The following is a 12249-nucleotide window of genomic DNA, read 5'->3' as shown; positions in this document are numbered from 1 at the left end:
GGAGAGGAGGACTGCTGGGGGGAGAGAAGTCATTGGAGAGGGAAGGGAGTGCTGAGGGAGAGAGGAGTACTGCTGGGGAGAGAGAAGTCATGGGAGAGGGAAGGGAGTGCTGAGGGAGAGGAGGACTGCTGGGGGGAGAGAAGTCATGGGAGAGGGAAGGGAGTGCTGAGGTAGAGGAGGACTGCTGGGGAGAGAGAAGTCATGGGAGAGGGAAGGGAGTGCTGAGGGAGAGAAGGACTGCTGGAGAGAGAGGAGTCATGGGAGAGGGAAGGGAGTGCTGAGGGAGAGAAGGACTGCTGGGGGAGAAGTCATGGGAGAGGGAAGGGAGTGCTGAGGGAGAGGAGGACTGCTGGGGAGAGAGAAGTCATGGGAGAGGGAAGGGAGTGCTGAGGGAGAGAGGAGGACTGCTGGGGAGAGAGAAGTCATGGGAGAGGGAAGGGAGTGCTGAGGGAGAGGAGGACTGCTGGGGAGAGAGAAGTCATGGGAGAGGGAAGGGAGTGATGAGGAAGAGAAGGACTGCTGGGGAGAGAGGAGTCATGGGAGAGGGAAGGGAGTGCTGAGGGAGAGGAGGACTGCTGGGGGGAGAGAAGTCATGGGAGAGGGAAGGGAGTGCTGAGGGAGAGGAGGACTGCTGGGGGGAGAGAAGTCATGGGAGAGGGAAGGGAGTGCTGAGGGAGAGAGGAGGACTGCTGGGGGAGAGAAGTCATGGGAGAGGGAAGGGAGTGCTGAGGGAGAGGAGGATTGCTGGGGAGAGAGAAGTCATGGGAGAGGGAAGGGAGTGCTGAGGGAGAGGAGGACTGCTGGAAGAGAAGTCATGGGAGAGGGAAGGGAGTGCTGAGGGAGAGGAGGACTGCTGGAAGAGAAGTCATGGGAGAGGGAAGGGAGTGCTGAGGGAGAGGAGGACTGCTGGGGAGAGAGAAGTCATGGGAGAGGGAAGGGAGTGCTGAGGGAGAGAAGGACTGCTGGGGGAGAAGTCATGGGAGAGGGAAGGGAGTACTGAGGGAGAGAAGGACTGCTGGGGGAGAAGTCATGGGAGAGGGAAGGGAGTGCTGAGGGAGAGAAGGACTGCTGGGGGAGAAGTCATGGGAGAGGGAAGGGAGTGCTGAGGGAGAGAGGAGGACTGCTGGGGGAGAAGTCATGGGAGAGGGAAGGGAGTGCTGAGGGAGAGAAGGACTGCTGGGGGAGAAGTCATGGGAGAGGGAAGGGAGTGCTGAGGGAGAGGAGGACTGCTGGGGGAGAGAAGTCATGGGAGAGGGAAGGGAGTGCTGAGGGAGAGGAGGACTGCTGGAAGAGAAGTCATGGGAGAGGGAAGGGAGTGCTGAGGGAGAGGAGGACCGCTGGGGAGAGAGGAGTCATGGGAGAGGGAAGGGAGTGCTGAGGGAGAGAAGGACTGCTGGGGAGAGAGAAGTCATGGGAGAGGGAAGGGAGTGCTGAGGGAGAGGAGGACTGCTGGAAGAGAAGTCATGGGAGAGGGAAGGGAGTGCTGAGGGAGAGAAGGACTGCTGGGGAGGGAAAAGTCATGGGAGAGGGAAGGGAGTGCTGAGGGAGAGAAGGACCGCTGGGGGAGAAGTCATGGGAGAGGGATGCGAGTGCTGAGGGAGAGAAGGACTGCTGGGGGAGAAGTCATGGGAGAGGGAAGGGAGTGCTGAGGGAGAGGAGGACTGCTGGGGGAGAGAAGTCATGGGAGAGGGAAGGGAGTGCTGAGGGAGAGAAGAACTGCTGGGGGAGAAGTCATGGGAGAGGGAAGGGAGTGCTGAGGGAGAGGAGGACTGCTGGGGGAGAGAAGTCATGGGAGAGGGAAGGGAGTGCTGAGGGAGAGGGGGACTGCTGGAAGAGAAGTCATGGGAGAGGGAAGGGAGTGCTGAGGGAGAGGAGGACTGCTGGGGGAGAAGTCATGGGAGAGGGAAGGGAGTGCTGAGGGAGAGGAGGACTGCTGGGGGAGAAGTCATGGGAGAGGGAAGGGAGTGCTGAGGGAGAGGACTGCTGGGGGGAGAGAAGTCATGGGAGAGGGAAGGGAGTGCTCAGGGAGAGGAGGACTGCTGGGGGAGAGAAGTCATGGGAGAGGGAAGGGAGTGCTGAGGGAGAGGAGGACTGCTAGAAGAGAAATCATGGGAGAGGGAAGGGAGTGCTGAGGGAGAGAAGGACTGCTGGGGAGAGAGAAGTCATGGGAGAGGGAAGGGAGTGCTGAGGGAGAGAGGAGGACTGCTGGGGAGAGAGAAGTCATGGGAGAGGGAAGGGAGTGCTGAGGGAGAGGAGGACTGCTGGGGGAGAGAAGTCAAGGGAGAGAGGAGGACTGCTGGGGGAGAAGTCATGGGAGAGGGAAGGGAGTGCTGAGGGAGAGAGCAGGACTGCTGGGGGAGAGAAGTCAAGGGAGAGGGAAGGGAGTGCTGAGGGAGAGAGGAGGACTGCTGGGGAGAGAAGTCATGGGAGAGGGAAGGGAGTGCTGAGGGAGAGAAGGACTGCTGGAAGAGAAGTCATGGGAGAGGGAAGGGAGTGCTGAGGGCGAGAGGAGGACTGCTGGGGAGAGAGAAGTAATGGGAGAGGGAAGGGAGTGCTTAGGGAGAGGAGGACTGCTGGGGGGAGAGAAGTCATGGGATAGGGAAGGGAGTGCTGAGGGAGAGAGGAAGACAGCTGGGGGAGAAGTCATGGGAGAGGGAAGGGAGTGCTGAGGGACAGGAGGACTACTGGGGAGAGAGAAGTCATGGGAGAGGGAATGGAGTGCTGAGGGAGAGAAGGACTACTGGGGAGAGAGAAGTCAAGGGAGAGGGAAGGGAGTGCTGAGGGAGAGAGGAGGACTACTGGGGAGAGAGAAGTCATGGGAGAGGGAAGGGAGTGCTGAGGGAGAGAGGAGGACTGCTGGGAGTGAAGTCATGGGAGAGGAGAGGGAGTGCTGAGGGAGAGGAGGACTGCTGGGGAGAGAGAAGTCATGGGATAGGGAAGGGAGTGCTGAGGGAGAGAGGAAGACTGCTGGGGGAGAAGTCATGGGAGAGGGAAGGGAGTGCTGAGGGAGAGGAGGACTGCTGGGGGAGAAGTCATGGGAGAGGGAAGGGAGTGCTGAGGGAGAGGAGGACTGCTGGGGGATAAGTCATGGGAGAGGGAAGGGAGTGCTGAGGGAGAGAGGAGGACTGCTGGGGGAGAAGTCATGGGAGAGGGAAGGGAGTGCTGAGGGAGAGGAGGACTACTGGGGAGAGAGAAGTCATGGGAGAGGGAAGGGAGTGCTGAGGGAGAGGAGGACTGCTGGGGGAGAAGTCATGGGAGAGGGAAGGGAGTGCTGAGGGAGAGGAGGACTGCTGGGGAGAAGTCATGGGAGAGGGAAGGGAGTGCTGAGGGAGAGAGGAGGACTGCTGGGGGAGAAGTCATGGGAGAGGGAAGGGAGTGCTGAGGGAGAGGAGGACTGCTGGGGGAGAAGTCATGGGAGAGGGAAGGGAGTGCTGAGGGAGAGGAGGACTGCTGGGGGAGAAGTCATGGGAGAGGGAAGGGAGTGCTGAGGGAGAGGAGGACTGCTGGGGGAGAAGTCATGGGAGAGGGAAGGGAGTGCTGAGGGAGAGAGGAGGACTGCTGGGGGAGAAGTCATGGGAGAGGGAAGGGAGTGCTGAGGGAGAGGAGGACTGCTGGGGGAGAAGTCATGGGAGAGGGAAGGGAGTGCTGAGGGAGAGGAGGACTGCTGTGGGAGAAGTCATGGGAGAGGGAAGGGAGTGCTGGGGGAGAAGTCATGGGAGAGGGAAGCTGAGGGAGAGGAGGACTGCTGGGGGAGAAGTCATGGGAGAGGGAAGGGAGTGCTGAGGGAGAGAGGAGGACTGCTGGGGGAGAAGTCATGGGAGAGGGAAGGGAGTGCTGAGGGAGAGAGGAGGACTGCTGGGGGAGAAGTCATGGGAGAGGGAAGGGAGTGCTGAGGGAGAGAGGAGGACTGCTGGGGGAGAAGTCATGGGAGAGGGAAGGGAGTGCTGAGGGAGAGAGGAGGACTGCTGGGGGAGAAGTCATGGGATGGAGTGCGGAGGGAGAGAGAAGTGCTGGGGTCAGAGAGTAGTGGGAGAAGGATGGGGGATAAGGGTGCCAGGATGAGGCAGAGGTGACATGGAGGGGAGAGGTACCAAGTGAAGGGGGAGGGGTGCAAAGGGAAGGGGGAGGGCTGCAAAGGAAGGGGTGCCAATGTTGGGGGGAGGTGCCAATGGGAGGGAGAGGTGGCATGGGGGCGGTGCCAAGGGCAGGGGAAGAGGTGCCAAGGGAAGGGGGAGGGAGAGGTGACATTGAGGGGGGTGCCAGGGGGAGGTGCAGAGGTTCCAAAGGGGGGGGAGGTGGCATGGAGGGGGGTGGGAGTGCCAAAGGGAAGGGGGAGAGTACCAAGGGGAGGGAGCGGTGGCATGGATGGGGAGGTGCCAAGGGGAGGGAGAAGGGGTGCCAAGGGGCGGGGGGAGAGTGGCAAGGGAAGGGGGAGGGAGAAGTGGCATGGAGGGGGGTGCCAAGGGGAGGGGGAGGTGCCATGGCGAGGGGGAGACGTCCCAAGGGGAAGTATGCCAAGGGGAGGGTGAGGCAGAGGTGGCATGGAGGGGGAGAAGTGGCATGGAGGAAGCAGAGGTGGCATGGAGGGGGAGAGGTGCCAATGGGAGGGAGAGAGGTGGCAAGGGGAGGGGGAAGAGGTGCGAAGGGGCGGGGTAGAGTGGCAAGGGAAGGGGGAGGGAGAGGTGACATGGAGGGAGGTGCCAAGGGGAGGGGGAGGCAGAGGGGGCTTGGAGGAGGAGAGGTGCCAAGGGGAGGGTGAGGCAGAGGGGGCATGGAGGGGGACAGGTACCGAGGGGAGAGGAGGCACAGGTAGCATGGAGGGGGGAGGGAGAGGTGGCATGGAGGGGGGAGGGAGAGGTGGCATGGAGGGGGGTGCCAAGGGGAGGGGGAGTATGCCAAGGGGAGGGTGAGGCAGAGGGGGCATGGAGGGGGACAGGTACCGAGGGGAGAGGAGGCACAGGTAGCATGGAGGGGGGAGGGAGAGGTGGCATGGAGGGGGGAGGAAGAGGTGGCATGGAGGAGGAGAGGTGCCAAGGGGAGGGGGAGGCAGAGGGGGCATGGAGGGGGACAGGTACAGAGGGGAGAGGAGGCACAGGTAGCATGGAGGGGGGAGGGAGAGGTGGCATGGAGGGGGGTGCCAGGGGGAGGCAGAGGGGGCATGGAGGAGGAGAGGTGCCAAGGGGAGGGGGAGGCAGAGGGGGCATGGAGGGGGACAGGTACCGAGGGGAGAGGAGGCACAGGTAGCATGGAGGGGGGAGGGAGAGGTGGCATGGAGGGGGGTGCCAGGGGAAGGCAGAGGGGGCATGGAGGGGGAGGGCTGCTAGGGGGCAGAGACAGGCAATGGAGCATTGAGAGGGACAACTGTGCCTGGGGCAGCTGTGCACACGTTTGAGGTGGGGGCAGTTGTGAGGGGGGAGGCACGTGTGCCGTGAATCACTAACAGTTGTGAAATAACAACAAGAGTTTGTTACAGATCAAGGGGCGTGGACACGAACTATGACACTCCTTAGGGTACAAAACACACCTGTGCCCCCACACATACAGCTGTGCACCCTCACATACATTCACACCTGCACACACACAAGTACATAGACACAAACACCCGTGCCCCACACATACACCTGTGCACTCTCACATACATTCACACCTGCACACACACACCAGTACATAGAAACACACACCCGTGCCCCACACATACACCTGTGCACTCTCACATACATTCACACCTGCACACACACACCAGTACATAGAAACACACACCCGTGCCCCACACATACAGCTGTGCACCCTCACATACATTCACACCTGCACACACACAAGTACATAGACACAAACACCCGTGCCCCACACATACAGCTGTGCACCCTCACATACATTCACACCTGCACACACACAAGTACATAGACACAAACACCCGTGCCCCACACATACACCTGTGCACTCTCACATACATTCACACCTGCACACACACACCAGTACATAGAAACACACACCCGTGCCCCACACATACAGCTGTGCACCCTCACATACATTCACACCTGCACATACACAAGTACATAGACACAAACACCCGTGCCCCACACATACAGCTGTGCACCCTCACATACATTCACACCTGCACACACACAAGTACATAGACACAAACACCTGTGCCCCACACATACACCTGTGCACTCTCACATACATTCACACCTGCACATTCACACCAGTACATAGAAACACACACCCGTGCCCCACACATACAGCTGTGCACCCTCACATACATTCACACCTGCACACACACAAGTACATAGACACAAACACCCGTGCCCCACACATACACCTGTGCACCCTCACATACATTCACACCTGCACACACACACACACAAGTACATAGAAACACACACCCGTGCCCCACACAGACACCTGTGCACTCTCACATACATTCACACCTGCACACACACACACAAGTACATAGAAACACACACCAGTGCCCCACACATACACCTGTGCACTCACATACATTCACACCTGCACACACACAAGTACATAGACACAAACACCCGTGCCCCACACATACACCTGTGCACTCTCACATACATTCACACCTGCACACACACACAAGTACATAGAAACACACACCCGTGCCCCACACATACACCTGTGCACTCTCACATACATTCACACCTGCACACACACACAAGTACATAGACACAAACACCTGTGCCCCACACATACACCTGTGCACTCTCACATACATTCACACCTGCACACACACACAAGTACATAGAAACACACACCCGTGCCCCACACATACACCTGTGCACTCTCACATACATTCACACCTGCACACACACAAGTACATAGACACAAACACCCGTGCCCCACACATACACCTGTGCACTCTCACATACATTCACACCTGCACACACACACAAGTACATAGAAACACACACCCGTGCCCCACACATACAGCTGTGCACCCTCACATACATTCACACCTGCACACACACCCGTGCCCCACACATACAGCTGTGCACTCTCACATACATTCTCACCTCCACACACACACCAGTACATACAAACACGCACCTGTTCCCCCACACATACACCTGTGCACTCTCACATACATTCACACCTGCACACACACACAAGTACATAGAAACACACACCCGTGCCCCACACATACAGCTGTGCACCCTCACATACATTCACACCTGCACACACACCCGTGCCCCACACATACAGCTGTGCACTCTCACATACATTCTCACCTCCACACACACACCAGTACATACAAACACGCACCTGTTCCCCCACACATACACCTGTGCACTCTCACATACATTCACACCTGCACACACACACAAGTACATAGAAACACACACCCGTGCCCCACACATACAGCTGTGCACCCTCACATACATTCACACCTGCACACACACACAAGTACATAGAAACACACACCTGTGCCCCACACATACACCTGTGCACTCTCACATACATTCTCACCACACACACACCAGTACATACGAACACGCACCTGTTCCCCCACATACACCTGTGCACTCTCACATACATTCACACCTGCACAAAAACACACACACCTGTTCCCCCACACATACACCTGTGCACTCTCTCACACACACACACACCAGTACATACACACACACGTGCTCACACACATTCACATCTACACACTCACCAGTACAAACACACACCTGTACCCCCCACACACACGTGCACTCTCACATACATTCACACCTGCACACACACACACCAGCACATACACACACACACCTGTGCCCACACACACTATACCTGTGGAGTCTCATGCATTCACACCTGCATGCACACACACACACACCAATGCATACAAAAATATACTTGTGCCCACATATACACCTGTGCACTCTCACATAAATTCACACCTGCACACACACACACACACACCAGTACATACACACACACGTGTGCTCACACACATTCACATCTACACACTCACCAGTACAAACACACACCTGTACCCCCCACACACACATGTGCACTCTCACATACATTCACACCTGCACACACACACACACCAGCACATACACACACACACACACCTGTGCCCACACACACTATACCTGTGGAGTCTCATGCATTCACACCTGCATGCACACACACACACCAATGCATACAAAAATATACTTGTGCCCACATATACACCTGTGCACTCTCACATAAATTCACACCTGCACACACACACACACACCAGTACGTACAAACACACACCTGTGCCCACACTACACTTGTGCAGTCTCTCATACATTCACACTTGCACACACACACCAGTACATACACACACCGGTGCCCTCACACATACACATGTGCACTGTCACATACATTCACCCCTTCACACACACACCAGTACATGCAAACACACATGTGCCCACACACACGACACCTGTGGAGTCTCACATACATTCACACCTGCACACACACACGAGTACATACATGCACCCATGCACTCACGTAACTTCACACCTGCACACACACCAGTACATAAACACACCTGTGCCCACACACACACACACCTGTGCAGTCTCTCATACATCCACACCTGCACACACCAGTATATATAAACATACACCTGTGCCCACACACATACACCAGTGCAGTCTCTCATACATTCACACCTGCACACACACACACACATCAGTACACACACCTGTGCCCACACACTACACCTGTGCAGTTTTTCATACATTCACACCTGCACACACACACACACCAGAACATATAAACATACACATGTGCCCACACACACCTGTGCAGTCTCATACATTCACACCTGCACACACACACACCAGTACATACACACACCTGTGCCCCCACACATACACTGTGCCCACACACACACCACCTGTGGAATCTCACATACATTCACACCTGCACACACACACCAGTACAAACATACATCTGTGCACTCACATACATTCACACCTGCACACACACACCAGTACAAACATACACCTGTGCACCCTCACATACATTCACACCTACACACACCAGTACATACAAACATACACCTGTGCAGTCTCACATACATTCACACCTGCACACACACACCAGTAGGTACACACACCTGTGCCCACACACTACACCTATACATTCACACCTGCAGCAGTACACATACCTGTGCCCACACACATACACATGTGCACTCTCACATTCACACCTGTAAACACACACCAATACAAACACACACCTGTGCCCACAAACATACACCTGTACACTCTCACATACATTCACACCCACACACACACCAGTACATACAAACACACAGCAGTGCCCACACACACTACAACTGTGGAGCCTCACATACATTCACACCTGCACACACACAAAGTACATACAAACACACACACATTTACACAGGCAGTAAACACAGATATGTGTAAATACACACATGCAAACCTGTACAGTCTCTTGCATGCACCTGTACCCACACACACCACACCTGTTCTCTCATACATTCACACTGGTACAAAAGAAACACACAAGTACAAACACATACATTTACACAGCCAGTAAAAAAAGACATGTAAATACACACGCACGACTATACAGTCTCTCACATACATTCACACCTGAACACACACAAAGTACACACAAACAGACACATTTACACAAGCAGAAGACACAGATGTGTAAATATACACATGCAAACCTGTACAGTCTCTTGCACACATTGACACCTGCACACTCCACACAAGTTCACACATACATTCATACCGGTACAAACACATTAACACAACCAATAAAAACAGACACATGTAAATACACACACACATGTACAGCCGCTCACATACATTCACACCTACACACACACTACACCTGTACTCACACATTCACGTCTACACAAACAAGTACAAACACACACATTAGCACAGACACACGTAAATACACACACACATGTACAGCCTCTCACATACATTCACACCTGCACACACACATAATACAACAGTACTCATACATTCACACCGGCAAAAAAAACACACACACAAGTACATACAAACACACACACTTACACAGCTGGTAAACAGAGACACATGTAAATACACACACACGCCTGCACAGTCTCTCACGCACACTCACAGGCACACGTAAATACACATGCACAGTCTCTCACATACATTCATACCTACACACACACAAAGTACACATAAACACACACATTTCCACAATCAGTAAACACAGACACACGTAAATACACACACACATTCACACCTACACACACACATACTACACCAGTACTCATACATTCACACCAGCAAAAACACACACACACAAGTACACACACACTTACACAGACGGTAAACAGAGACACATGTAAATACACACACCTGCACAGTCTCTCACACACACACATGCATACAGACATATGTAAATACATACGCACACATGTAAAGTCTCACATAAATTCACACCTGCACACACACATACTACACCAGTACTCCTACATTCACACCTCCAAAAACAAACACACACACAGTCGGTAAATAGAGACATGTAAATACACACACCTGCACAGTCTCTCACACACATGCACACACACACGCGTACAGTCTCTCACATACATTCACACACACACAAAGCACATACACACACATTTACACAGGCAGTAAACACAGACGTGTAAATACACACATGCAAACCTGTACAGTCTCTCGCATACATTGACGCCTGTACACACACACACACACACACACACACCACACCTGGTCTCACATACATTCACACCAGTACAAACACACACACAAATACAAACACACACATTTACACAGCCAGTAAAAACAGACATGTAAATACAGAAGCACACGTGTACAGTCTCACATACATTCACACCTGCACACACAAAGTACATACACACACATTTACACAGGCAGTAAACACAGACATGTGTAAATACATACACGCAAACCTGTACAGTCTCTTGCATGCACCTGTACACACACACGCACACCACACCTGTTCTCACATAGATTCACACTGGTACACACACACACACACACACACACACAAGAACATACAAACACACACATTTACACAACTGGTAAACAGAGGTACATTACAAATACACACTCACACCTGCAGTCTCTCTCACACACACACATATATATGTAAATACACACTCACCTGCACAGTATCTCTCACACACACATACATGTAAATACACACCCACCTGTACAATCTCTCACATGCATTCACACCTGCACACACACACAAACACACAACTTTACACACATCTAAATACACACACACACCTGCAGTCTCTCTCACACACCCAGACATGTAAATACACACACCCACCCACACAACTAACCATGGGCTCGAGGAGCAGCCTTAACCCGATGCAACTTGCAGCGCCGCGTGGCTGTGTCCGAGCACTGAAGGGCTGTACGCTTGATGAATGAAGGACACTTAGTTACTCGACAACCCAGGCAGAGGGCAGGGAGGCGCTAGACAAACGGCAGTGCAATGATCGACACACAAGGTTCACACTTCGCCACTATACAGACGTTGTGTTGTGGCCACGGCAGCAGGTAGAGGGCACAGCCGGGGCACCGAGACCACCTTCTGACCCACCCCCCAGGGGCATTCACCTTCACCCTACCCAGAGAGGCCCACGACCGGATGGGCACAGAGACCACCGCTCTACGCACTCCTTCTAAGAGACAGGGGCTTCATACCCAGAGGCAGGGGCACACCTGACCCCCACGGAGGGGGCAGGGGCACACCTTCTGCCCCCCCTCCCCCACGGAGAGGGCAGGGGCACACCTTCTGACCCCCACGGATGGCACAAGGGGCAGGGGCACACCTTCTGAACCCCCAGGGAAGTAGCAGGGGCACACCTTCTGACCCCCACGGATGGAACAAGGGGCAGGGGCACACCTTCTGACCCACACGGAGGGGACAAGGGGCAGGGGCACACCTTCTGACCCCCACGGAGGGGACAGGGGCGCACCTTCTGACCCCCACGGATGGAACAAGGGGCAGGGGCACACCTTCTGACCCCCACGGAGGGGACAGGGGCACACCTTCTGACCCCCACGGATGGAACAAGGGGCAGGGGCACACCTTCTGACCCCCACGGAGGGGGCAGGGGCACACCTTCTGAACCTCCAGGGAAGTAGCGGGGGCACACCTTCTGACCCCTACGGATGGGACAAGGGGCAGGGACACACCTTCTGACCCCCCCAGGAAAGGAGCAGAGGCACACCT

The 12249-nt window shown here is 54.8% G+C and overlaps 1 protein-coding gene across 3 annotated transcripts in view; it reads right to left on the bottom strand.

Annotated features, from left to right (window-relative positions):
• The window catches only part of SBNO2 (strawberry notch homolog 2), a 542051-nt gene that overhangs the window by 400892 nt on the left and 128910 nt on the right, over window positions 1-12249 (bottom strand). The window lies entirely within an intron of this gene.

The sequence above is a fragment of the Pleurodeles waltl genome, chromosome 12 (genome assembly GCF_031143425.1).
Source record: "Pleurodeles waltl isolate 20211129_DDA chromosome 12, aPleWal1.hap1.20221129, whole genome shotgun sequence".
Lineage (NCBI taxonomy): Eukaryota > Metazoa > Chordata > Amphibia > Caudata > Salamandridae > Pleurodeles > Pleurodeles waltl.
The sequence above is the reverse complement of the archived record's forward strand: the minus strand, read 5'-3'. Positions and strand labels throughout refer to the sequence as shown.